The sequence below is a fragment of the Chiloscyllium plagiosum genome, unplaced genomic scaffold (assembly GCF_037043375.1).
Source record: "Chiloscyllium plagiosum isolate Xiang-an unplaced genomic scaffold, Cpla_swu_hap1 HiC_scaffold_7, whole genome shotgun sequence".
NCBI classification, from domain to species: domain Eukaryota; kingdom Metazoa; phylum Chordata; class Chondrichthyes; order Orectolobiformes; family Hemiscylliidae; genus Chiloscyllium; species Chiloscyllium plagiosum.
Window position 1 is genome coordinate 21,801,886 of NW_028270145.1, and position 26,925 is coordinate 21,828,810.

Sequence of the window (26,925 nt, forward strand, 5' to 3'; positions counted from 1 at the left end):
ACGGACTTTAAAATCATGGACGTGCTGGCAGCCATGCAGTCAATGAAAGGAACAACAACTGGTAATGATTTGTTCACGGAGGTAAATGCATGTTTGGACACGTTGGGACTAAAACGGGACAAGCTGGCGGGTGTGACAATGGATGGTTGTCTAAATCTAATGGGAAAAAATGTTGGACTCTTAAAGAGAATGCAGGATAAAGTGACAGAAATTGACTCTGAACAGAAATTGGTATTTTTGCATTGTATTATACATCAGGAAGTGTTGTGTAAGTCAGTGTTAAAAATTAACCATGTGGTTGATGTTGTAACTAAAATAGTTAACCTCATCAGGGCAAGAGTTTTGAATCACAGGCAGTTTGTTGCACTTTTGGAGGAAAATGAGACTGAACATCGTGACTTAGGCTACCACACAGCTGTCAGGTGGCTCAGCCTGGGCAAAATGCTGAAAAGTGTATGGGACTGAGAGAAGAGATTCAAGATTTCTGTGTGAAGAAAGAGAATGGCATTCCACAGCTTTCAGGTGCAGACTGGATTGCAGACCTTGGTTTTGCTGTTGATGTGACTTATGAATGAACTAAATGTAAAACTGCAGTGCAAGGGGCTTTTTGTGCATGAAATGTACAACTTGGTGAAGGCTTTTATGAGAAAGTTGCAGCTTCTCTCAAGCCAAATGGAGGACAACACTCTCACCCACTTGCCAACACTGAAGGAAGCTGCACCTTCAGCTGATCACCTCCACAGGTACTCATCTATGTTAGAGGCCCTGCATGGTGAATTTTCAAGGCGATTTCAAGACTTTAAAACAGTTGAGAATGAAATGCACATGATTTTTTCCCCATTTACATGCAATGTGGAGAATGCACCGAGTGATGTTCAGCTTGAACTCATTGACCTGCAGTCTGACACACTTCTGGCAGAGTGCTTTAGGTCAGTCTCACTGCTTGATTTTCACTCTTCCCTCAAAGAGGAGAACTTTCCACACATGAGGAGACATGCTCAGAAGATTCTAGTCCTCTTCGGATCTACCTATGTATGCGAACAGACATTCTCAGTGATGAAGTTCAACAAATCCAAATACAGATCCTCTATCACTGATGATCACCTCTCAGCTGTCCTTCGCATATCCACCTCAGACATTCAACCAGATTTCAGTGCACTTGTTCAAGCCCAAAACAGACTGGGTTTTTCTCACTAAACAAGTAAAATCAACTGAAAAACAGCAAAAGCACTTATTGCTTTTTGTATAGAGTTTGTTGTTTGTAATACTGAACAATAATGAAACAACTTTTCATTATTGGTTTGTGAGATTAACATGTTAAAAATAAAATGAAATACTGAAATTATTGTTTTTACTGTTTGTTCCTTCTATATTTGACCTACTCCACAATTTCATATCTTTATTGTAACAGAATATCCTTATTCTTTTGATTGTAAGTTTCAGTGCAAAACTATATAATTTGGTACTTTTTACAATGGGAGAAAATTAATACTGAGCAGAATTATGTTCAACTTATTGTTGGTTCGGCCCTCCAACACAACTCAGGTTTCTCATGTGGCCCCTTGGAAGAATTAATTGCCCACCCCTGCCCTGATCAGTCCTTGCCTTTCCAAATGCGTGTAAATCCTATCCCTCACAATCCCCTCCAACAACTTACCCATCACTGATGTCACGCTGTAATTCAGTCTATAGTTCCCTGGCTTTTCCTTACCATCTTTCTTAAATAGTGAGAAAAAATTAGCCACACACAAGTCTTCTGGCCCCTCATGGCTATCGATGATAGTGAAGAGGATGCTGTTCACTGCAAGTTGACATCAACAGTTTGGTTCTGTGGGCAGAAAAGGAGCAAATTGAATTCACTCCAGAGACCTGCGAGGTTATTCATTTGGGGGTGGGAAGCCAAGCAAGGAAATAAACAAGAGGGCATTCAGAGTGATAGAGGAAGGGAGAGACCTTGAAAGGCATGTCCAGAGGTCCCTGAAGGTGATAGAACAGATAGATAAGGTGGTAAAGAAAGCATGTGGGAAGCTTTGCTTCATTTGACGAGGTATTAAACACAGAAGCAGGAATGTAATTCTGGAATTGTGGAAGATACTAGTCAGGTCACAAATGGAATTTTGAGTACAGTTCTGGTCGCCACATTACAGGAAGGACAAGAATGTTACCATGGCTTGTAAATTTCAGGTATGAAGAAAGATTGAATAAGCTTAGGTTTTTATCCTTAGAGAAAGCTGAAGGAGAACTTAATTGAAGAGTATAAATAATGAAGGCTTTGGATACTGTGGACAGAGACCCTGAGCAGAGAGATCAATCATGAGAGGCTTTAAAGTGATTGGGAGAGGGATCAGAGGGGCATAAAAAGAAAACATTTTCACCCAGACGGTGGTAGAGTCAGAAATTCACTGGTCAGATTAGTGGTTAAGGCAGAAATTCACAACTCCTTTAAAAGTAACCTGGATGTGTACCTGCAAGTTACAAACCAGGTAAGTGAATGTGACAAGAAGTGATTTGCGAACAACAATTGAGTTGACGCTGATCTGCCGTCTGAAATGGCCCTGAATAATACTTGAAGACTATCTGCGATGGGTAATAAATGGTTGCCTTTCCAGCAACATCTGCATTTCATGAAAAGAATACAGAACAATCCTGGAGGCTTGGCAAAACCTAGACACTAGGCCTAACTCCTCCTCCTGGAAATCAGAATCCTGTGGAATCAAAGGGCTCACTTTAGGGTGTGAAACCCAAATCAAGTCTAAACTTTCACAACCTCAGCTGTGAACAGAATACAAGAGGAAAATGAAATCAGGGGGCATGAAAAAGTTGACATTTCAAAATAGCATTTTCGCAAATTGCAATTTCTTGTTATGGAAACTCAGGAAACAGAAATGTTGTTTGACGATAGGTCAAGAATCATTCAATTGAGTAACAGAGTCTGCTTGTTTCCAGGTTGGTCATGGTGGGAGTGAAGGGATGGAGTCTTTGAAAGCAAGTCTCCAAAATATCCAACCAGAGCTGTTGACTTCAGTGCTCCCATTCCAAATGTTGACCCACCAATAAGCTTGAATATACAGTTGTATCCTATGCAATAGGAAATAGTTGGACATAGACTTACTGATAGCAGATATTTCTGAGGGATGAAATGGTGTGTGTTTAACTAAACATGCAGTTCTCTTTTCAGAAAGGGAAGCCATTCACTCTCGCAGTGGATTTTGGATGTGGTTCTGGTCAGAGCACTAGAGGATTGGCTTCTCACTTTGAACAAGTGGTTGGCATTGATGTGAGTGAAGCTCAGATTAAAGAGGCGAAGAGGATGGATGGCCCTGATAATGTCTCTTACAGGTAACCATCATCAACTTAGGATTTTACTAAGATTGCAAAGCTTAGAGGTTCAGCTTTGCTCACCTTGTCGAGAGTAATTTTACTTTAGGAAGTTTGATCACATTCAAAAAGATTGATGCCAATAAAAATTATGATGATGGCAATTCTCAATGGACTTTCATATAACTAAATGGACAATAATGGGAAATATTAATCTTGGTGCAGATACAAGATTTCATTAGCAAAAGTGAAAAAGGATTTGGATGTGATTATGAGTCATTGACTTAAAGTAACGAGAGTGATGCCTTATCAGCAATCAAGTACTGTTCTTCATACTGAGTTTATTTGATTACAGTTTCAATAATATTCTTGTATAATTTATCAGTATGGCCACCCATAGATTGTTCACAATGATGGACTGGAAAAGGCTCAATGCTCAATTTAGCCTGCCAATGATGCCTTATTTATCATATTATGTACATTCCCCACTGCTTCTGAAACCACATGATCTCCTGGGAGATGCACAAACCCACACAGACTTAGATCAAATGAGTGGAAATCAGGAAATACCTCTCTGATCCCCTGAAACAATCAAAACGAATCCAGGAGTTTACCCTGGACCGGGTTTATGTAACACAGTGTTCATCTGTTGACAGTCACAGGCATAATTGGATCACAAACACACACACAAATCCCTTCATTTTACAAACCTTCAAACAATTCACCCCCAGCTCTACTCTCTCTCATTTCCCTGCTATTCTTGAATTAATCTTGAGATATCTGGAACTTCTCTGAAGCTTCGATATTGCCATTCAGAATATATTCTGAGCTGTCTGTTTTAAGTCCAGACTAGCTGACTTGCCTAATCTGAAATCCAATGGCCACACATTTTATTTTTAACATCATTTTCAGCTACCATCAGCACAGATTATATTGACACCTATATTGGCTTGGATGTGAGTCTCTATCCCATAATCAGACATTATTAAATACTGCGAGGAATTGAGGCTCAATAAACATTATTATTCTTGCAACCCCCTCTCCTGCACAATTGTCAAAGTCTCAAACCATCCAGCATGTGGGAATAGCAAAATTGGGCTCAGTATCTGGACTGGAATCCATCCGAGTTCTTTTCAAAGACAGCAGTCGTCATTAATCAGTTTTGGATATTCTGCCTTCAAAGGGACATTGTTGTGGTGAAGAAAGATTAGAGCAATGCAGAGCTCTGATTCATAAAGAGATCATTTACCAAAACAAACCCATGTGGTCAGATGACAAGTGCTAATGGCTCAGAAATCTAAAGTCCTCCCTTGTGCACCATTTTTCCAAGCTTGTATTAATTATCACAATCTTCCTATTTCTATACTCACTGACATTTGATACTGAGAGCAATCCTGAGATTACTGTATTATAGGTTCTGTTTTTCAGTCTCCTGCCTAACTTCCTAAATTTTACCTTCAGAGCTTCATCCCTTTTGCTACAGTGTCTTTGATGCCAATGGTGTGGACCTTGACCACTGGCTCTTCACTTTTCCCTGAAAGACTGTCCTGTGGCTGCTGTGCGACATCCTTGACTCTAACACCAAGGAGGCAACATGCTGTACCTGAATTACAACCAGGGCCACAGAAATGCCAGTCTGTTCCCCTATCGAATCACCCACTACTCTTCTTCTTCCCCCACCCCCAGCACTCCTCTGAACCATCACCCTTTCCATTATCCAAAACAGAAACCCCACCAGTGAGTGAGATTGACTCTGGACTCCTGCATGACCTGCTTCATTTTTCTAAAATGTCTCGCAGTTATCCAAACTCCCCATGCCTGCCTGGTCTTAACCTGCATTGTGACCACTTTATTAAACATACTATTCACGATGCTCTCAGCTTTGTGTGTGTACCACAATGACTTCAACCACTCCTCAAGTTCCAAAGCCCAGGGCTCAAATTTTAGCAGCTGGAGACATTGCTTGCATATGTGATTACCTCAGCCATGTGAATATCTATGACTCCCTGTATAGTACAGTGTGGGTATTCAAGGCAGCTGAGTTGTCCTACCATTCCTTAATCATACGATTTAAATTGGAAATTAGATTGCAGAAAGTAAAATTGCTCACCAAATATTTCCAATGCTCTGTCTTTGACTATTTGTCTCGACTCTTTTCCTCATTTGCTCCTCTAAGGGATGCTGACTACCTGCCTCGGTGTTGTCGTCTTGTCCACTCCTCTAGGTGCTGCTGACTGCCTGTCTCAGGGTCCTCTGCTCTCCCACTCCACTGGAAGGGTAGATAGCTGGGATGAGGAGCATTAATTAACAGCAGGGACCAGACAACGGAAGCATTTGTCTGCGAGAAGTATTTTCAATTTCAAAGGGTCTAGATGCAGTAAATTAGAGAAAACGTTATTTTCATTATTCCATGAGTCACCAACTTGAGTGGATCAATTGAAGATTTGAAGATTTGTTTTTATATTTATTCATCTGTGGGATATGGGTGTTGCTGGCTGAATAGCATTTATTGTCCCTCCCTAATTGTCCTTGAGAAGATGGTGGTTTGAAGGAGATCGAGAAAGACTAGGGATTTTTTTAATATAGAGTTGTTAGGTAATCATGCCCCAATATAAAGAATGGTGAATTCAGATCCTTAAAAATGTTTTGAACTTAAATGTATTTGGTACAGGAAGCAAAAGGCAATTGGGAGCAAGCAGAGGAGTCAGCTTAATGCATTTGCACTTTCAAAGTGCCAAGACAGGTACGATGGAATGAATGGCCTCTCTCTGTGCTGTAAATTTGTTGAATCCTACACCTTGAGTCAAAGAGTTATAGAGATGTAAAACATGGAAACAGACCCTTTGGTCCAACTTGTCCATGCCTGTAGAATTCTTGACTCTTAACTCTGGAGACACGAGTTTCAGTTCAAAGGTAGACACTTTATTTCTCGAACAGCCAGTGCCAGATTCTGCGTGACACCAGAAGGAATCATGTAGCTTACTAGTGGTGGCACCCATCAATGAATATCCGAACATTACATGCATGCAGTGTATTTTACATCTTATTTGAGAGTGACTAATGCAAAGTTCTTAACATCACATGGCTGATTACTATCATGTTGTTAAAGCAGATATTTCTTAATCTTACAATGATTACTGATTGGTACCTTCCTGTGATAAATATCGAATTGTGCACAGGAGCTTGCTATTGTATTATTCACAATCTTATGTTAATCGGTAAGGAGGTAGAGAATAGGATTTTTGTATTGTTCTCATTGTTGGTCTTCACAAACCCTTGTTAATAGGTAAGGAAGCTGAAAATGTGTTGCTGGAAAAGCACAACAGGTCAGGCAGCATTCAAGGAGCAGGAGAATTGACGTTTTGGGCATGAGCCCTTCTTCAGGAAGAAGGGCTCATGCCCAAAACGTTGATTCTCCTGCTCCTTGGATGCTGCCTGACCTGTTGCGCTTTTCCAGCAATACATTTTCAGCTCTGATCTCCAGCATCTGCAGTCCTCACTTTCTCCTAATAGGTAAGGAAGTATGTTAACAGGAACAGGAGGCAGTTAATGAGATCTATAATCAAGGCTACAAATCACACAACACCAGGTTATAGTCCAACAGGTTTAATTGGAAGCACTAGCTTTCAGAGTGCTGCTCCTTCATCAGGTGATTAGGCTTACCTGATGAACCACCTGATGAAGGAGCAGCGCTCCGAAAGCTAGTGCTTCCAATTAAACCTGTTGGACTATAACCTGGTGTTGTGTGATTTGTAACTTTGTACACCCCAGTCCAACACCAGCATCCACAAATTATAATCAAGGCTGACAGTCTTATTCAGGGAAACAAATCTCTTTGCCTGGGACTGGGGTCAAATACACATGTATGGCTCCAGACCATTTTGACAGTTTGGAGGTAGCCAGCCACCTGCTATGATTCCTGATCTCAGCCTGTCAAAGGACAGGTACACAATCGAACATACTCTAATAGGGGATCTTTAACCCTTGAATTCCCAATACTTCAAAACACTATGATAAGCCAGTAAAATGGTATTTTTCTTACTTTTGGGGTTCTCAAACTTTATCATGCTGACCAGATATCCTAAACTAATCTTGTCCTATTTGCCAGCACTTGGCCCATATCCCTCTAAACCTTTTCTATTCATATACCTATCCCAATACCTTTTAAATATTGTGTTTGTACCAGCCTCCACCAAGTTCTCTGGCAGCTCATTCCATACATTCCATACCCTCTGCATGAAAAAGTTGCCCCTTAGGTCCGTTTTAAACTTTTCACCTCTCACCCTAAACTTACATCCTCTAGCTCTGGACTCTCCCATCTCAGTTCTGCCATTCCTGTCAAATTCCTGTTTACTTTTGTCTCATCATCACACATGATTTAATGCCTGGGAAATGAGATGTCCCTGGGAATCCATTAAAAATTTACCGAGATATCAAAGTTGTTGTATTCCTGTGTTTCATGATTCACTTGACAGACAAGGTCTGGCAGAAGAGTTGCAGTTCGAGGATGGTTCCATTGACCTGGTAACAGTGGGAACAACGGCCTATTGGTTTGATATGGAGAAGTTCATGAAGGAGGTTGACAGGGTTTTAAAACCCAAAGGTTGCCTGGCTCTGTATTGCTATGGAGTTCCTTATGTTTTTGGTTATAACAGTTGCTCTGAAGACTTAGCCCAAATTGTTGAAGAGGTGAGTAAAATGAAAGAAAGTACACATTCATAAAGCAACTTTCACAAATCAGAGTTCAGTCCAAGAAAAACAAACAGCAAAGTTTCACAGCTGATCTTGGAGAGACCTCATCTTTGGAACTACACACAGCCAGGAATGCCAGCAGCTAAGTGCTTGTTTTTTTAAGATTTATAAATCTTAATCTGTGTTTTTTGTAAATTTGCAATAGAGAGGAAAGTGAAAGTACATTTTTTACTGAGATCTGTCTTGATTATTTCTTTTAAATATAAAGTTTAAGTATTAAGTTATCCTGAGGCAGTGTTTTTAGAGAAATAAGAGTGTGCTATTTTCTTGGTCTGTAGATTAAGGTGCAGACATGGCTTTTAGTAGAGTGATGTCCTCTTCTTGTCAAATATAGGAGATTAGAGTGAATTTCAGTGTTCCTGATGATTATGTATGCAAGAAGTGTGTTTGGTGGCAAATCCTATCTGATCAGTTGGAGTGGCAGTTAGAGGCAATGAGGAATTTAGAGGAGCTGGGAGTGTGATGGATTGCTGTTTCAGGAAGGTAGAAAAACCGTAGATACAGTCAGGTAGATGAGTTACCTCCAGGAAAGGTAGGAGAGGGAGGCAGGTACTGCAGGAATCTCCTGTGGCTATCCCCATCTCAAAAGCATGCTGTTTTGGGGGTGATGGAATCTCAGCAAAATGTCACATGAACAGCCAAGTTTCTGGTACAGAGACTGGCTCTAATGTAACGAGGGGTACGTCAGGTTCCAATTGCCTCTCTAGTCAGAGGCACAGACAGACATTTCTGTGGCTGACAGTGACACATCAGAATGGTGTGTTGCCTCCCTGGTGCCAGGATCAAGGATATCTCGCAAAGAGTACAGAATATTCTCAAAAGGGAGAGTGACCAGCAGGAGGTCATTGTACAAGTTGGTACCAATGACATAGGAAGAGGAAGGGATGAGGTTCTGCAGAGAGAATAGAGGAAATTAGGCAGCAGGTTAAAAAGGAAGCCCTCAAGGGTAGTAATATCAGGATTATTCCCAGTGCCATAAGAGGTAGGCGTAGGAAAAGGAGGATAGAGCAAATTAATGTGTGGCTGAGGAGCTGGTGCAGAGAGCGGGGAATTGAATTTTTGGATCATTGGAATCTCTTCTGAGATAGAACTGACTTGTACAAGAATGACGGATTGCACCTGAATTGGAAGGACACCAATATCCTGGCAGGGAGATTTGCTAAAGCCACATGGGAGGTTATAAGCCAGTAACAGTGTGTGAATGTGCATGTGTTCATGCGTGTAAAAGAGAAAAGTCTGAGGCTGGTACAGTTAAGAAGGAGCAAATCAAACAGTCAAGGCAGGAAAGAGCAAAGAACGAGATAAGACTGATAAATTAAACTGCATTTATTTGAATGCAAGAGGTTTAACAGGTAAGGGCAGGTGACCTCAGGGCATGGTTGGAAACGTGGGACTGGGGTATCATAACAATTACAGAAACATGGCTTAGCGAGGGGCAGGACTGGCAGCTTAATGTTCCAAGATACAAATGCTATAGGAAGGGTTGGGTGGGGGCAAGAGAGGAGGGGGAATGGCGTTTTTGATTGGGGTAACATTACAACTGTGCTGAGAGATGATATTCCTGGGAGTGTGTCCAGTGAAGTTATTTGGATGGAACTGAGAAATAAGAAAGAGATGATCACCTTATTGGAATTGTACTCTCGACTCCCTAATAATCAGTGGGAAATTGAGAAGTAAATTTGCAAGGAGATCTCTGATATCTGTAAGATTAATGGTGCTGTAATGGTAGGGGATTTTAACTTTCCAAACATAGACTGGGATTGCTATAGTGTTAAGGGATCAGATGGAGACGAATTTAAGTGTGTACAAGAAAATGTTCTTTTTCAGATGTGAATGTATCTTCTAATGGAGGAGCAACACATGGGAAATAAGGCAGGGCAAGTAACTGAGATGTCAGTGGAGGAGCACTTTGGGGAAGTGACCATAATTCTATTAGTTTTAAAATAGTGATGGAAAAGAATAGACAGGATCTAAAAGTTAAAAATTCTAAACTGGAGGAAGGCCAATTTTGACAGTATTGGGCAAGAACTTTCAAAAGTTGATTGGGAGGTAAAAGGATGGTTGGAAAATGGGAGGCATTCAAAAATGAGACAGTGAGAGTCCAGAGACAGTATGTTCCTGCTCGTGTGAAGGGCAAGGCTGGTAGCTGCAGGGAATGCTGGATGACTTGAGAAATTGAGGCTCTGGTCAAGAAAAAGATGGAAACATATGGTAGGTATAAGCAGCTGGGATACATTAAGGGCAAATGAGTAGCTTGGGAGGGAATAGGGCTCCTTCAAGATCAACATGGCTGTCTATGTTTGGAACCACAGGAGATGGACAAATGAGTAAGTCGTGTCAGTATATATAGTGGAGAAGAATATGGAAACCAGAGAACTTGGAGAAATAAGCAATGATATCTTGGAAAGTGTCAATTTTAAAGAGGAGGTGGTGCTGGAGGTCTTAAAATGGATAAAGGTGGATAAATCCCTGGGCCCTGATCAGGTCTAACCTCGAATGTTGTGGGAAGCTGGGGAAGTGATTGCTGGGCCCCATGCTGAGATCATTGACAGCCTCGGGTGAGGTGCCAGAAGATTGGAGTTTGGCTAATGTGGTGCCACTATTTAAGAAAGGTGGTCAGGAAAAGCCAGGGAACTATAGACTGTTGAGTCTGGCATCAGTGGTGGGTAAGTTGTTGGAGGGAATCCTGAGGGACTTGGAAAGGCAAGGCCATGTATTTGGAAAGGCAAGGACTGATTAGGGACAGTCGACACAGCTTTATGTGTGGGAAATCATGTCTCACTAACAGAGTTATAGAGTCACAGAGATGTACAGCATGGAAACAGACCCTTCGGTCCAACCGTCCATGCCGTCCAGATATCCCAACCCAATCTAGTCCCACCTGCCAGCACCGGCCCATATCCCTCCAAACCCTTCCTATTCATATACCCATCCAGATGCCTCTTAACTTGATTGAGTTTTTTAAAGAAGTGACAAGATTGATGAAGGCAGAGCGATGAACATTTTTTAAATAGACTTTAGCAAGGCATTCAACAAGGTTCCACATAGTAGACTGATTGGCAAGGTTAGATCACAAGGAATCCAGGGAAAGCTAGACATTTGGATACAAAATTGGCTTGAAGAGAGGATTCGGAGGGTGGTGATGGAGGTTTGTTTCTTGGATTGGAGACCTGTGACCAGTGGTGTGCTGGGTCCATCACTTTCTGTCATTCATATAAATGATTTGGATGTGATTTTAGGAGGTTAGTAAGTTTGCAGATGACATCAAAATTGTGTAGTGGACAATGAAGAAAGTTATCTCAGTACAATGGGATCTTGATTAGATTGGCTGAGGAGTGGCAAATGAAATATAATTTATGAGTGCGAGGTTTTGCATATTGGTAAGGCAAACTTAATGGTAGGACCCAGGGGACTGTTGCCAAAGAAGGCATTTAGTACACCTACCTTTATTGATCAGTGCATTGAGTGTAGGAGTTGGCATATCATGTTGCAACTGTACAGGACGTTGGTTAGGCCATATTTGGAATACCTGTGCTCAATTCTGGTCTCCCTTATATAGGAAAGATCATGTTAAACTTGAAAGAGTGCAGGAAAGATTTACAAGAATGTTTCCAAGGCTGGAGAGTTTGAGTTATAGGGAAAGGTTGGACAGGCTGGGGCTATTTTCCCTGGAGCGTTGGAGGCTGAGGGGTGACCTTATAGAGGTTTATAAAATCATGAAGGGCATGGATAGGGTGAATTGACAAGGTCTTTTTCCAAGGGTAGAGGATTCCAAAACTAGAGGGTGTAGGTTTAGGGTGAGAGGGAAGAGATTTTAAAAGGACCTAAGGGGTAACATTTTCAGGCAAAGGGTAGTGCATGTATGAAATGAGCTGCCAGAGGAAGTGGTGAAGGCTGGTACAATTACAATATTTAAAATGCATTTGGATGGGTATACGAATAGGAAGGGTTTAGAGGGATTTGGGCCAAATGCTGGCAAACAGGAAGGGTGGAAAAAGAGGAGAGGGTGTAGCATTGCTAATCAGAGAGTGCATCACAGCTACAGAAACGAAGGTTGTCGAGGAAGGTTTGTCTACTGAGTCAGTTTGAGTGGAAGTTTGGAACAGCAAAGGTGCAGCCACCTCATTGGGGATTTTCTACAGACCACCTAGTAGCAGTAGGGAGATTGAAGATGGAGAAATGCAGATGTAGCAGGGTTGTTTTTATGAGTGATTTCAACTTTCCCAATATCGATTGGAACCTCCTAAGTGCAGATGGTTTGGATGGAGCCATTTTTGTCAGGTGTGTTCAGGAGGGTTTCCTTACTCAGTATGTAGACAGGCCAATGAGGGGAGAGGCCATTTTGGATTTGGTGCTCGGCAATGAGCGAGGACACCAAATCCATCTGATCCCTTTACACTATAGCAATCCCAGTCTATGTTTGGAAAGTTAAAATCCCCTACCATTACAGCACCATTATTCTTACAGATATCAGAGATCTCCTTGCAAATTTACTTCTCAATTTCCCACTGATTCTTCGGGAGTCTATAGTACAATCCCAATAAGATGATCATCTCTTTCTTATTTCTCAGTTCCATCCAAATAACTTCACTGGACACACTCCCATGAATATCCTCTCTCAATTGTCTGTAGCCATGCTAAATTGTCCGTAGTGTTAGGTAAGGGGTAAATGTAGGGGTATGGGTGGTTTGCGCTTCGGCGGGTCGGTGTGGACTTGTTGGGCCGAAGGGCCTGTTTCCACACTGTAAAGTAATCTAATCTAATCTAATCTAATCTAATCTAATCTAATGACAGGTGTCAGCTCTCACGGTGGGAGAACACTTTGGTGACAGTGACCACAACTGCCTCACATTTACCATAGCCTTGGAGAGGGAAAGGAGCAGTTACCAAGTGAAGATATTTAATTGGGGAAAAGGAAATTATGCCGCCATCAGACAGGAGTTGGGAAGTACAGATTGGGAGCAATAGTACCACAGAAAGGGCACAGCAGACATGTGGAGACTGTTTAAGGAGCAGTTGTTGTGAGTGATGCACGAGTTTGTTCCTGTGAGACAGGAAGAGAAGGGTAAGATCAAGGGGCCTTGGATGTCGAGAACAGAGGAGCTTCTCGTCAAAAGGAATAAGGCAGCTTACGCAAGGTGGAGCTAACAAGGGTCTAGCACAGCTTTACAGGATTACAGGCTTGCTAGAAAGGAGCTCAGAAATAGACTGATGAGAGCCAGGAGGGGACACGATAAAGGCTTGGCAGGAAGGATTAGGGAGAACCCAAAGGTATTTTACTCATACGTGAGAATGATCAGGGAGAAGGTAGGGCTGATCAGGGATAGTATAGGGAATTTGTGCGTGGAGCCTGAGCAGGTAGGGAAAGCCCTGAATGAGTTTTTTGCTTTTGTTTTCACTGAGGAATGAGAACTTTGTGGAGCTGGGATACATACTTGAACAGATCGAGATTGATGAAGTTGATGTGCTGGAAATTTTGGCAAACATTAAGATTGATAAGTCCCAGGGCCAGACCAGATTTATCCTCGGTTACTCCAGGAAGCGAGAAAGAAGGTTGCTAAGCCGCTGGCAAAGATCTTTGCCTCCTCACTCTCCATGGAAGTTGTACCAGAGGATTGGGAGGAGGCGAATGTAGTACCTCTTTTCAAGAAGGGTAGTAGGGAAATCCTTGGCAAGACCTGTCAGTCTTACATTTGTGGCCAGCAAAGTTTTAGAAAGAATTCTGAGGGATAGGATTTATGACTATTTGGAAAAGCATAGCGTGATTAAAGGCAGTCAGCATGGTTTTGTGAGGGGCAGGTCATGCCTCACAAATCTTATTGAGTTCTTTGAGGAGGTGACAAGACAGGTCGACAAAAGTCAAGCAGTGAATGTGGTGGATGTGGACTTCAGCAAGGCATTTGATAAGGTTCCCCATGGTAGGCTCATTCATAAAGTCAGGAGGTATGGGATACAGGGGGATTTGGCTATCTGGATTCAGAATTGCTTGGCTGACAGAAGACAGAGAGTGGTTGTAGATGGAAAGAATTCTGGCTGGAGGTCAGTGATGAGTGGTGTCCTGCATGGCTCTGTCCTTGGGTCTCTGCTCTTGGTAGTTTTTATAAATGACTTGGATGAGGAGGTTGAGGGGTGGATTAGTAAATTTGCAGATGACACAAAGGTTGGAGGTGCTGTTGATAGTATCGAGGACTATTGCAGGCTGCAGCGTGACACAGACAGGATGCAGAGCTGGGCTGAGAAATGGCTGATGGAGTTCAACCTGGATAGATGTGAAGTGATGTATTTTGGAAGGTCGAACTTGAATGCTGAATATAGGATTAAAGACAGGATTCTTGGCAGTGTGGAGGAACAGAGCGATCTTGGTGTTCAAGTACATAAATCCCTCAAAGTTGCCACCCAAGTGGATAGGGTTGCTAAGAAAGCCTATGGTGTTTTGGCTTTCATTAACAGGGGGATCGAGTTTAAGAACCATGAGGTTTTGCTGCAGCTCAACAAGTCCCTGGTGAGATCACACTTGGAATATTGCGTCCAGTTCTGGTCGCCCTATTATAGGAAAGATACTGAGGCTTTGGAGAGGGTGCAGAGAAGGTTTACCAGGAAGGCAACTTTGCCTGGAGGATTTGCCTTATCAAGAGAGGTTGACTAAGCTCGGACTTTTCTCTCCGGAGAGAAGGAGGAAGAGAGGTGACCTGATTGTTGTATACAAGGTAATGAAGGCATGGATAGAGTCAATAGCCAGAGACTTTTCCCCAGGGTAAGATTGACTGGCACAAGGGGTCATGGTTTTAAGATATTAGGAGAAAGGTATAGAGGAGGTGTCAGAGGAAGGTTCTTTATGCAGAGAGTTGTGAGTGCATGGAATGCATTGCCAGTGGTGGTGGTGGAAGCAGAGTCATTGGAGATATTTAAGCAACTGCTGGACATGCACATGGACAGCAGTGAGTTGAGGAATGTGCAGGTTATTTTATTTTATTTTACGTTAGGATTAATCCTTGCCACAACATCATGGGCCGAAGGGCCTGTTCTGTGCTGTACTTTTCTATGTTCTATGTTCTATGACACACCGAAGGCCTCATAGAAAAAGAGATATATTTAGGGCATAGGAAAATCTTGCCACAAACTGGTGGTAAATATGAAGTGGAAAATTATTGGCTGACACCATAGAGAACACATTGGCTTATCTTCAAAACAGCACCATGAGAACCATTCTATGCAACTGCCAAAGCAAATTGTACCTTTATGTTTCATCTGAAAGTCTGTACCTCCAACAATGCAGCAATCCCCCCAATACTGGAATAGAGTGTTAGTTCTACATTTTCTAAATATCTGGAGTGGGGCTTAAGTCCACAACTCCTGACTCTCAGAAGATCCTACAGGTGGTACAGTGGCTTAGTGGTTAGCATTGCTGCCTCACAGCGCCAGGGACATGGGCTCAATTCCACCCTTGGAGCACCATCTGTGTGGAGTTTGCACATTCTCCCTGTGTCTGCATGGGTTTCCTCCCACAATGCAAAGATGTGCAGGTTAGATGCTAAGGTGCCCATAGTGTTCAGGGATGTGTAAGTTCGGTGCATTAGTCAGGGTTAAATGTGGGATAGGGGACTGGGTTACTCTTGGAGGTTCAGTGCAGACTTGTTGGGCCAAATGGCCTGTTTCCATACTGTAGGGATTTTCTGATATTCTATTCTATTCTATGAACTGACCCATGGGTGGTACAAGAGGGTCAGGCAAGTGACTAATTTCTATTCAAACTATAAATTGTACTCAGTAGAATAAAATTGTAAAGCAGAACATGTTTTAATGTCAGCTATTGTACAATAAAGAATTCCCATCTTGAATTGCTTGATATGGTAACTATGGGGGAAATTTAATCTGTATCAAAGGCATAGGTTCAGAAGCAGCCTCGAGTCAGACCACAGCTAAGTGTAATAATTATTCCTCAATCATATGCATTTTCCCAGGGGATCAAGCTTAGAGTCGAAGAGTCATAGAGATGTACAGCATGAAACAGACCCTTCGGTCCAACTCGTCCATGCCAACCAGATATCCCAACCCAATCTAGTCCCACCTGCCAGCACCCGGCCCATATCCTTCCAAACCCTTCCTATTCATACACCCATCCAAATGCCTCATAAATGTTGCAATTGTACCAGCCTCCACCACTTCCTCTGGCAGTTCATTCCATACATGTACCACCCTCTGCGTGAAAAGTTGCCCCATAGGTCTCTTTTATGGATGTAGGACCATTCGGCACAGCCACTTTGGTGCGAGCGATTCAGCGCAGCTCTTACTTATTCTTTTTCAGGCTTACTTACAAGCATTAATGAAAGCAATAAAAAGAAAAATAATGTTTATCCTCTTCAGTAAAAATAGTAAAAGGAAAAATGAAAGAAATAAGGCAAATACAAAATTGTTAATGGCATTTTAACGGGTTTTATTTTATTTTAATAATTTGTATCTTAATATGTTTAAGTTTAATATATTTTAATAATTTTAATAATAGTAGTTTAATAACTACTACTGAATAACTACAAAACAGTTCTGTGCCAAAATGGGTCTGCGCTGAAATGGGTCGTGCCAAACCGGCCGCGCCGAATCGCTCGCCCCAAAGTGGCTGCGCCGAATGGTCCCACTCCACTCTTTTATATCTTTCCCTCTCACCCTAAACCTATGCCCTCTAGTTATGGACTCCCCAACTCCAAGGAAAAGACTTTGTCTATTTACCCTATCCATGCCCCTCATAATTTTGTAAACCTCTATAAGGTCACCCCTCAGCCTCTGACGCTGCAGGGAAAACAGCCCCAGCCTGTTGAGCCCCTCCCTATAGCTCAGATCCTCCAACCCTGGCAACATCCTTGTAAATCTTTTCTGAACCCTTTCAAGTTTCACAACATCTTTCCAATAGGAAGGAGACCAGAATTGCAAGTAATATTCCAACAGTGGCTGAACCAATGTCCTGTACAGCTGCAACATGACTTCCCAACACCTGTACTCAATACGCTGACCAATAAAGGAAAGCATACCAAACGCCTTCTTTGCTATCCTATCTACCTGCGACTCCACTTTCAAGGAGCTATGAACCTGCACTCCAAGGTCTCTTTGTTCAGCAACATTCCCTCGGACCTTACCATTAAGTGTATAAGTCCTGCTAAGATTTGCTTTCCCAAAATGCAGCACCTCGCATTTATCTGAATTAAACTCCATCTTAAGAAACACGTCCACTCAAGGGATCATGATTGGATTTTCTGTAGTCTGTGAAGAAATGAAATCAGGCACACATGTCATTCTTAACTTGGAGAATGATATTTCGTGACCAAGGAGAATCAAGTCCTAGTGAGGCTGCACTTTGAGGTCAGTGTTAGCCTTTTTCTAAGATGTTAATTATGATAAACCGATCCAGTGCCAAGTGTCACACATTCATGGGAGCTTCATCCTTCCCCAGTCCACACTTCTCCTTATGTCCAATTCCCTCTGTGGTCTCACTCCACTCTATCTTCACTAGCTCCACAATCCTTCAATATTGCTACACTCCTGTAATTCTGCCCCATGCAGCATTCCCCGTCCTCATCGATTCACCCATACTTCCAGCTGTCAAGGTCCTAAGCTCTGGAATTTCCTCCCTAAACCTCACCTTGTCTCCACGTTTTTCTCTTCCTCCTTTAAAATATTATCTAAAACTTGCTTTTGGTCACCTCCATGATGATCTACAAAGGCTGGGGACATCCTTGTTCATGGGAAGTAATTGCTATCCCAAACCCCAATAACGAATGAGGTTCAATGGGTTTCCTACAGCGGAGAGCTGTTGAGGATGATTCATTCAGTGTATATTGAAGGCAAAGTCATTTGCTCTCAAACCTAGCCATGTTCAGATTCTCTCAGGGCTGTTTATCTTCTCACTACTGTTCTGATGCCCTCAGCATCATTACCATTATCATCAGAATCTGCGGGGACAGGCGGCTGCTCCATCTCCCTCTCTTCTAAGTTCTCACCCCATTCTGGAGCTGGGTTAAACAGAACATTGGAAAAAAGTTACCATTGTGGTGGTTCTGTCCACTGAGTACTGGTGTAATCCTCCTCAGCGGATCAGGCAAGGGAAATGCATCTTCAGAGGACCAACTCTCTGTTCAATGGTGTGTACATGGGCTGCATTGTATAGTTGTTCACTGTCAATCTGAGGGTCTTGCATTAGATCATTAACTATGCCTCCTCGGGCTTTCCCTTATCATCAACAAGCCAGCTCCAGAGACAATGTGACGGTGTAAATGCTTAAGGAATTTGAGAGTTGTATAGAATATAATAGTCGTGACAGCACTCTGAATAGCAGGTGGACACTGCAGGAACTGTTGCCTGTGGTTCCAAATGAGATGGACATTGAGGGAGGAAATCCCTTCCTGTTCGAGAATCTGGCTGATTGATGCCAGAGAGTGGCCCCAGTTTCCAAGAAATTAACAGTTCCGCATTGGAGTTATCACAATATGAGTTAGAGTCTAAAAGTGTGGCGCTGGAATAGCACAGCTGGTCAGGCAACATCCGAGGAGAAAGAGAGTGGATGTTTTGAGCATAAGCTCTTCATCAGGAATTTGGGAGGGGGTGAGGAGATAAATGGGAGGGGGGGGGGATGGAGCTGGAGGTAAGGTAGCTGGGAATGTGATAGGTAGGTGATGGTGGGGGGGGGGGTGATGGTGATAGCTTAGAGCAGAGGGTGGTGCGGTTAGGTGGAAAGGAAGATGGACAGGTAGGACAGTTCAAGAGGGCGGTGCCGAGTTGGGGGGTTGTATCTGGGATAAAGTGGGGGGAGGGAAGATGAAGAAACTGGTGAAATCAACGTTGATTCTGTGTGGTTGGAGAGTCCCAAGGTGGAAGCTGAGGGCAATCTTCCTCCAGTCGCTGGGTGGCTGGAGCATCTGCAGTCCTTACTTCCTTCTACAATATGAGTTAGGGCTACCATCCAATGAAGTAATTCTTTCCATTGCATGTTTTCTTTGCAGCTGTTCACTGATCTTGTGCCCTATGAGACTCCAGCAGCAAAAATTGCATGGAATGAATAGAGACCTATTTGATGCCATCACTTTCCCTGACAAAGAGAAGTAAATGGATAACACAAAATGTCAACACCAACTTCCAGAATGCACTAAAAATGAAATTGCATGGTTTCTAATTCTCTCACCTAGATTCTGGATCAGACAATATTATGATACTTCAAATTAACTGTGCTGGAGCCAATCTGAAAATTATCAACACCAGTCAGACTAGAACCATCAATCAGTTAAATAAAAATGAAGAGAGGAGTCAAAGTGAACATAGGCCTCTTAGAAAATGCATCTAGGGATATAGTTATGGGAAACAAGGAACTGGCAGAGGAGTCAAATAGATATTTTGCATAAGTGTTTATGGTGGGAAGTACTACGAGCATCCTGTTAATACTAAAGAATATAGGGGAGGAGTTAAGTCGCATCACCATCACTAGTGAAGTAGTGTCAGAGTAACAAAGGGGACTAAAGGCGGATATGTCTCCTGGCCCTGATGGTTTGTATCCTAGGATCCTAAAAGAAGTAGCTATAGAGATAATAGATACATTAGTTGCGATGTTCTGAAAATGCTTGGATTCTGGAGAAATCCTGGATTGGAAAACTGCCAATGTGACACCCCTGTTCAAAAGGGATAGAGGCAAGATGTGGGTAACTATAGACTGATCAGCCTAATATCTACTGTTATCGTCAACTATAACCCCAATTATACATATATTTACTTGCTCAGTACAATGATATGTTCCTTTTAGGTAAAAACAATGACTGCAGATGCTGGAAACCAGAGTCGAGATTAGGGTGGTGCTGGAAAAGCACAGCAGTTAAGGCAGACATCAGAGGAGCAGTAAAATCGACGTTTCAGGCAAAAGCCCTTCATCAGGAATATAGGCAGAGAGCCTGAAGGGTGGAGAGATAAGTAAGAGGAGGGTGGGGGTGGGGAGAAAGTAGCACAGAGTACAATAGGTGAGTGGGGGAGGGGATGAAAGTGATAGGTCGGGGGGGGAGGGGTGAGTGGATAGGTGGAAAAGAAGATAGGCCAGTAGGACAAGTCATGGGGACAGTGCTGAGCTGGAAGTTTGGAACTGGGGTGAGGTGGGGGAAGGGGAAATGAGGAAACTGTTGAAGTCCACATTGATGCCCTGGGGTTGAAGTGTTCCGAGGCAGAAGATGAGGCATTCTTCCTCCAGGCGTCTGGTGGTGAGGGAGCGGCGGTGAAGGAGGCCCAGGACCTCCATTTCCTCAGCAGAGTGGGAGGGGGAGGTGAAATGTTGGGCCATGGGGCGGTTTGGTTGATGGGTGTGGGTGTCCCGGAGATGTTCCATAAAGCGCTCTGCTAGGAGGCGCCCAGTCTCCCCAATGTAGAGGAGACCGCATCGGGAGCAACGGATACAATAAATGATATTAGTGGATGTGCAGGTAAAACTTTGATGGATGTGGAAGGCTCCTTTAGGGCCTTGGATAGAGGTGAGGGAGGAGGTGTGGGCACAGGTTTTGCAATTCCTGCGGTGGCAGAGGAAAGTGCCAGGATGAGAGGGTGGGTTGTTGGGGGTCGTGGACCTGACCAGATAGTCACGGAGGGAACGGTTTTTGTGGAAGGCGGAAAGGGGTGGGGAGGGAAATATATTCCTGGTGGTGGGGTCTGTTTGGAGATGGCGGAAATGTCGACGGATGATTTGGTTTATGCGAAGGTTGGTAGGGTGGAAGGTGAGCACCAGGGGCGTTCGGTCCTTGTTACGGTTGGAGGGGTGGGATCTGAGGGTGGAGGTGCGGGATGTGGATGACATGCGTTGGAGGGCATCTTTAACCACGTGGGAAGGGAAATTGCGGTCTTTTAAGAAGGAGGCCATCTGATGTGTTCTGTGGTAGAACTGGTCCTCCTGGGAGCAGATACGGCGGAGGCGAAGGAATTGGGAAAACGGGGTGGCATTTTTGCAGGAGGTAGGGTGGGAAGAGGTGTAATCCAGGTACCTGTGGGAGTCGGTGGGTTTGTAAAAAAATGTCGGTGTCACGTCGGTCATCATTAATGGAGATGGAGAGGTCCAGGAAGGGGAGGGAGGTGTCAGAGATGGTCCAGGTAAATTTAAGGTCAGGGTGGAATGTTCCTTTTAGCCCATCCCTGAAGTCAAATATCCCTGGCATTATTACTGTTGATGAATCAAAACCTATTATCATAAATCCTATTATGATCTATTTTGCTCGATCTTCCCTCCACCATAAGCTCAGAAGTGGGGATGTTCACAGATGACTGCCCAATGTTCAGCACCATTCACAACTCCTCAGATACTGAAACAGTCTAAATGTAGCAAGACCTTGGCAATATCCTGGCTTAGGCTGTCAAGTGGGGATTAACATTTGTGACACACTACTGTCAGGCAATGACCATCTCTAACAAGAGAGAGTCTAGCCATGCCCTTGACATTCAATGTTGCTATCACCATTGAATCTCCCAGCTCCAACATCTTGGGGGTTACAGTTGACCAGAAACTGAACTAGATTAGCCATATAAATATTGCAGCTACCAGACGAGGTCAAAGGCTAGGAATCCTGCAGCAAGTAACTCACCTCCCAAAGCTAGTCCATCATCTACAAGGCACATGTCAGGAGTGTGACGGAATACTCCCCACTTGCCTGGATGGGCGCAGCCCCCCGCCCAACAACTTTCAAGAAGCTTGACACCATCCTGAACAAAACAGCCTGCTTGATTGGCACCACATCCACAAGAGTCCACTCTGGTTACCAAAGCCACTGCAGTGCACACTCCTCCAAGGTCCATGCAGGTAAGAAACTTAAAGGGGATGCTATCCATCACCGACGCTCAGTAGCAGCAGTGTGCCCCATCTAGAAAATGCACTGCAGAATTTCACCAAAGATCCTTAGACAGAGTCTTTCAAAACCATAACCACTTCTCTCTAGAAGGACAAGGGCAGTAAATAGATGGGAATATCACCATCAACAAGTTCCTCTCCAAGCAACTCACCTTCCTCTTGGAAAGATATTGCAGTTCCTATTGTGTTGTGAAGCCATAATCCCGGAATTCACTCCCGAACGGCATTGTAGGTGCACCCACACCAAATGGACTGTAGCATTTCAAAATGGTAGTCTATCCTGACAGTATCGTAGGTCAATTAGTTCACATGGTTAGAGCGTGGTGCTAATGCCAAGGTCGTGGGTTCAATCCTCACACTGACCAAGCATACCGCTGTGGTTTGCAAGAGCAGTGTCAAAGTTGGTCAATGTTTAAGGTGGCACGGTGACTCAATGGTTAGCACTGCTGCGTCACAGTGGCAGGGACCTGGGTTTGATTCCAGCCTTGGGTGACTGTCTGTGTGGAGTTTGCACATTCCCCCCGTGTCTGCGTGGGTTTCCTCCGGGTGCCCCGGATGTGCAGATTAGGCGAATTGGTCATGCTAAATTGCCCATAGAGTTAGCTGCATTAGTCAGGTGGAATGGGTCTGGGTGGATCACTCGTTGGAGGGTTGGTGTGGACTAGTTGGGCTTGTATACCCTTGAGTTTCGAAGATTGAGAGGGGATCTGATTGAGACGTATAAGATTATGAAAGGATTGGACACTCTGGCAGTAGGAAACATATTTCCACTGATGGGTGAGTGCCGAACCAGAGGACACAGCTTAAAAATACGGGGTAGACCATTTAGGACAGAGCTCAGGAGAAACTTCTTCACCCAGAGAGTGGTGGCTGTGTGGAATGCTCTGCCCCAGAGGGCAGTGGAGGCCCACTCTCTGGATTCATTTAAGAAAGAGTTGGATAGAGCTCTCAAAGATAGTGGAATCAAGGGTTATGGAGATAAGGCAGGAACAGGATACTGATTAGGAATGATCAGCCATGATTATATTGAATGGCGGTGCAGGCTCGAAGGGCTGAATGGCCTACTCCTGCACCTATTGTCTATTGTCTATTGTCTAAAGGAATCTAATCTATTCCCTGTACTGCAGCTGCTTCAGGAGTCTAATATCAGACAAATGAACAACACGTCATGTCCAGTGGACGTCGTTTTGAGTGATCTGTTCTGGCAGATATTTCTTTGAATTAAGAGTTTATCCCAAAAATCAAATGCCAAAGATACTGCAGGACTTCCTAAAATATTCCAAAGATACACAATAAATAAAATCTTCAGTGGTGTTTCACGCTTACATGTTTTTTTCTTTATTGTTTCAGGGGATGCACGTGTTACTAGCAAGGCCAGCATTTGTGCCCTGGAACAGAAAGTCTTGCTCGGTCATTTATAGGGGGCAGTTAAGAATCAGTGCACCAAGTCACTGTAGGTCAGTGACTATATTACACCTCCCCTGTGGGAATTTAACCCGTACCCCCAGAACACTAGCTGAGGGTTCTGAACTACTCACCCAGTCCAATTACCAACGCACCAGGATCTCTCTGTTGTACTTAATTGTCTGCATCCAAATTAGATTAAGCCGAAGGATTGCTAGTCTGGTGATATAACCACAACAGCACCACCTCTCCTTAAATGTTATTAATCATGTCTTCTTTGTCACAGAGCTGAAGATATTTACATCAACTTCAAGAAGACAATTTCATGGTTCATTGGATTTGTGAAATCCTTGGGTGTGTATCAAACCTTCCTAAAGAAAGATCCAGAAAATGCTAAAGCCTCATTGGAAAATACTAAGCAAAGGTACAAAACTGTAGTTAAACCATATCCTCTTCAGCCTGTGATATTCAATTGTATTGTGGAGTTAGTGACTCCCATGGCCTGCTTTGGGATTGGGATTGGGTCTTCCCTGTTGATCCTAATTCATGTTAATGATTCAGATTCAGATTCAGAAAAAACTGAAGAACCAATCAAAGTTATAAACAGTTCAATTCTGGGGACCGACAGATGAATTTGGTCAAATATGTAATCAAGCAAATTTTAACACAGATAAGTCTATTTGAACATACAGGAGCAACATCTATAGTCTAATAGGGAACAGATATTCTTACATATTGCTTGAGAAGTAATTCCTCAAGGCATTACATTTCAGTCGTTAATTGATTTCCAGAGGAAATAAATGTAAAGTGAGAAAATGATCTGTAATGAATACAAATACACCAAACATGCTGGAGAGTACATGTTTTGAGTTTGAGAGCACCTGCTGGTCAATCTGTGTTGAATTCTGAAATACCTTTTCTAACCCTCACTGTTAATCCACTCTTTTCCTTTCCTTCATGTCAAATGTTCTCAACCATTACTTTATTCAATCAGCTACAATAACATCAGCTTTAACAAGAGTGTATCCCCAAGACCTTACCTTTGTGGAGACCTCGATTAATTTAAGACGATTACAGGGAGCAAACGCCCTCTACCTGAAGCAATAGCTTCTTATCAAACTTACAAATGATATTCTTTGTGTCTGTCACAAAAGTACACTTTCCCTGCTCCTCCTCCTCAAGTTGCCTGCAGCCTTTGACATGATTGACTGCACTAACCTCCTCCATGGTCTCTTATCCTTTGTTAATTTGCCTTGTCCATTGTTATCTGGCAGCTATCAGCCAGAAATCAATTGCAATGGCTTTTACTCCCACTCTGGTATCATTACCAGGGTCAGATCCCTTGCCTCCTTACATTTCTCATCTGTATTTACTGTTGACTTACCCAAAAAACCAAAACATCAGCTTTCACATGTAGGCTGAAGACGCCCAGCTCCATCAACCATCACCTCTCTCAGCTCCTCCTCTGTTGGTAAATTATCAGGCTGCTTATCTGACATCCTGGATGAGGAGCATGTTCCTTTAAATTAATATTGAAAAGACTGAACACATTGCCATTGGTCTCTTGGTCCCTGGATGGGGGTGCAAACCCACCGACTCCCACAGCTACCTGGATTACACCTCTTCCCACCCCACCTGCTGCGAAAATGCTATCCCCTATTCCCAATTCCTCCGCCTCCGCCGTATCTGCTCCCAGGAGGACCAAACACATCAGATGGCCTCCTTCTTTAGAGATCGCAATTTCCCTTTTCACATAGTTGAAGATGCCCTCCAACGCATCTCATCCACATCCCGCACCTCTGCCTCAAACCCCATCCCTCCAACCGTAACAAGGACAGAACCCCCTGGTCCTCCCTACCAACCTCCGCATAAACCAAATCGTCCGCTGACATTTCCGCCATCTCCAAACAGACCCCACCGCCAGAGATATATTTCCCTCCCCACCCATTTCCACTTTCCACAAAGACCGTTCCCTCCGTGACTACCTGGTCAGATACATGCCCCCCAACAACCCACCCTCCCATCCTGGTACCCTCCCCTGTCACCGCAGGAATTGCAAAACCTGCGCCCACACCTCCCCCTCACCTCCATCCAAAGCCCCAGAGGAGCCTTCCACATCCATCAAAGTTTTACCTGCACATCCATCACTGTCATTTATTGTATCCGTTGCTCCCGATGCGGTCTCCTCTACTTTGGGAAGATTGGATGCCTCCTAGCAGAGTGCTTTAGGGAACATCTCCGGGACACCCGCACTAATCAACCGCCCTGTGGCCCAACATTTTAACTCCCCCTCCCACTCTGCCGAGGACATGCAGGTCCTGGGCCTCCTCCACTGCCATTCCCTCACCACCCGACGCCTGGAGGAAGAACGCCTCATCTTCCGCCTTAGAACACTTCAACCCCAGGGCATCAATGTGGACTTCACCAGTTTTTTCATTTCCCCTCTCCCCACCTTACTCCAGTTCCGACCTTCCAGCTCAGCACTGTCCTCATGACCTGTCTTACCTGCCTATCTTCCTTCCCACCTATCCACTACACCCTCCCCGCCCTATCGCCTCCATCCCCACCCCCATTTACCTATTGTACTTTTTGCTACCTTCTCCCCAGCCCTCCCCCCCCCCCCATCCCGCCCACTTATCTCTCCAGCCTAGAGGCTCCCTGCCACCATTCCTGATAAAGGGCTTTTGCCCGAAACGTCGATTTTCCTGCTCCTCGGTTACTGCCTGACCTGCTGTGCTTTTCCAGCACCACTCTAATCTAAACTTACGAAACGTTGTTGAACCAAAACGTCTGAGCTGAGATTCTATGAAATCTCCATATTGGAACCTAATACAACATTGTAGCAGCTGTGGAGACAGTGGTCTAAGGTGGACTGTGTTGAATCCAGGGGAATCTGGACTATTGTAAGGCCACATTGGCTGCAATGACTACCCTTAGATTTCCTGAGTACACTGACTGTTTATGCAAAGTGAGATGATGACCTACCCAACATGAGGTAAATTGAGGCATTCTCCAAAGTGATAGCATGTCCACATCAGCTAAGCAATCCCTATCCTTTCCAAAGCCCTGTGATGCTGTTGAAAGACCACTATAGACTCTTAGATGGGAGTTGTGGAAGGTGTGTTTCCCCAAGGAAGGCAGCCATTCCATGTAATTTTGTAGCATTGAGGGATGACCTTGTCTGAATTCTTAGCCACATGCTTCCTGATTCATTGAGTCTGAACAAGATCCTGAACCATAGAGCAGGCGATGAAATGGACAAGTCAGCCTGGGCACATGGCATAATGCTGGGGGCAATTTCATGGAAGACTGAAGTTCAGTTTGAACTTGTAAGTTGGCTAGGCCCAAAGATACCTACTTCACCCAATAGGAAGCCCAGCAAAAATGAGGAAAAGGTAGCAACCATCATTTTGGTTGCAAGGAAGCACCAGAGCTGACAATACTGTCCAGCAGGGGGCATTCAGTGCCTTTACTGTGATGGGGCTACCTTCTGCAGATTTGCAATGGTGAAATGATGAAATAATCTCTTCAAAGTAAATCAAACAGGTCATCTCCAGGGAAAAGGAAATTCCACCAAATTGAGCAAGAAAATGAAGAAG

The 26,925-nt window shown here is 43.7% G+C and overlaps 1 pseudogene; it reads left to right on the plus strand.

Annotated features, from left to right (window-relative positions):
• Nucleotides 1-26,925, plus strand: part of LOC148149574 (putative methyltransferase DDB_G0268948) — a 52,661-nt pseudogene that overhangs the window by 22,410 nt on the left and 3,326 nt on the right.